This window comes from Morone saxatilis, unplaced genomic scaffold, assembly GCF_004916995.1.
Source record: "Morone saxatilis isolate NCDOM2014 unplaced genomic scaffold, NCSU_SB_2.0 Contig1, whole genome shotgun sequence".
In the NCBI taxonomy this organism is placed as follows: Eukaryota; Metazoa; Chordata; class Actinopteri; family Moronidae; genus Morone; species Morone saxatilis.
Window position 1 is genome coordinate 7,261,417 of NW_023339651.1, and position 1,470 is coordinate 7,262,886.

The following is a 1,470-nucleotide window of genomic DNA, read 5'->3' on the forward strand; positions in this document are numbered from 1 at the left end:
GTGTGTGGTGAGTGGGGGTGTGTGTGTGTGTGTGTGTGTGTGTGTGTGTGTGTGTGTGTTCTGGGATTGTTATAGGAGCAGATGGATGGGGTCACACCTCATAATACATTATGAGTTCTGTTAGCATGTTATACCACATAGTGTACACAAAAGTGACTGAAATGTAGGGCTGCAACAATTATTTTCATTATTGATTAATCTGTCAGTTTTTTTCAGATTAATTGTTTTCGTCTGTTAATGTTAAATGTGTCCAACACACACAAGTTTGCAGAGATCTAGGTGATATCTTCTATGTGCATGTTTTGTCCAACCAATAATCCAAAACCTAGGCATTTTCAGTTTAAAATTATATTAAACAAAGAAAGCCAGCAAATTCTATTATATTAAAAGCTGGAACCAATGAATGTTTGGTATTTTTGCTTGATAAATTACTGAATAATTAAGCACTGCTGAACTTATTCGATTATAAGCATACACAAATAAAAAAACTGTAGTTACAGATGTTTGGCTCTGACAATTTAATCAAGTCACCTGGTGTAGCTCAAGCAGAAAGGTCTAATTAACCTCAATAACCCCTTTTTTTGCACATTTGTAACTTAGCGCTCAAAGACATGGCACCACTTTGCAAGCTCTGCTTTTTTTCCTGCAGGTTTGAGCAGTGGCAGCGTAGGGTTTCCGCAGTGTTTCAGAGGCCTTGGCTCAAACCAGCCAGCCAAAGATAAACAGTGAAAAGCATTTTCCCCCAGGCCTTGAACACAACAAGTATAAAGTTGAAGCCGTCACCTTAACTCTAACATGGAAACTATCTCAAGCAGAAGTTAGGAGAGAGAGAGAGAGAGAGAGAGTCTACTTCTTGTTCATGGTCTGGCAGAGTTGCAGAGCACATTGTTTTCATTTATTTATTTTATTTCAGTTGGCAAGGTAGAGGTGAGTTAAGTTTTTCTCTTTTTTCTTTTTCTTTTAGCAGTGGGAAGAAAAAAAAAAGGAGGTCACATTTGTTGGCAGTGCTGTGGGAGTGCGCTGATACGAGTACGAGGTCTTTGTGTCAGGAGACATTTTGTGGCAGGCAGTAGAGAAACTTAGCGCTGTGACAAGGGCTTTTCTCTTCTTTAAAAGGCGTGGCGACCCCCGTGACCCGCTGAGTTGAAATGGAGGCCACCGCTGATTCTCATGCCCTGATGGAAGGGGAAAAAAAGTTTCTGGCAGCAACTGTTTCATGAATGAAAACAAACAAACAAAACTGTAGAAATGGTGTTTGTGGATGTGTGTGGTGTATGTGTTAGGAGTGTCAGTTGCCGCTGCTCATACAACACAACTGACCTAGACCCTGAGGCGAGTGTGTCTTCAGTGTGGATACAATCCTATGATTTATCCTTTTTCATGGCTATTCCTCCCCGTTGTGTAGGGCTATGTACAGTCAAGGCCTCGGAGGAGATTTCATTGAGCTGTTTCTGCACACACACACACACA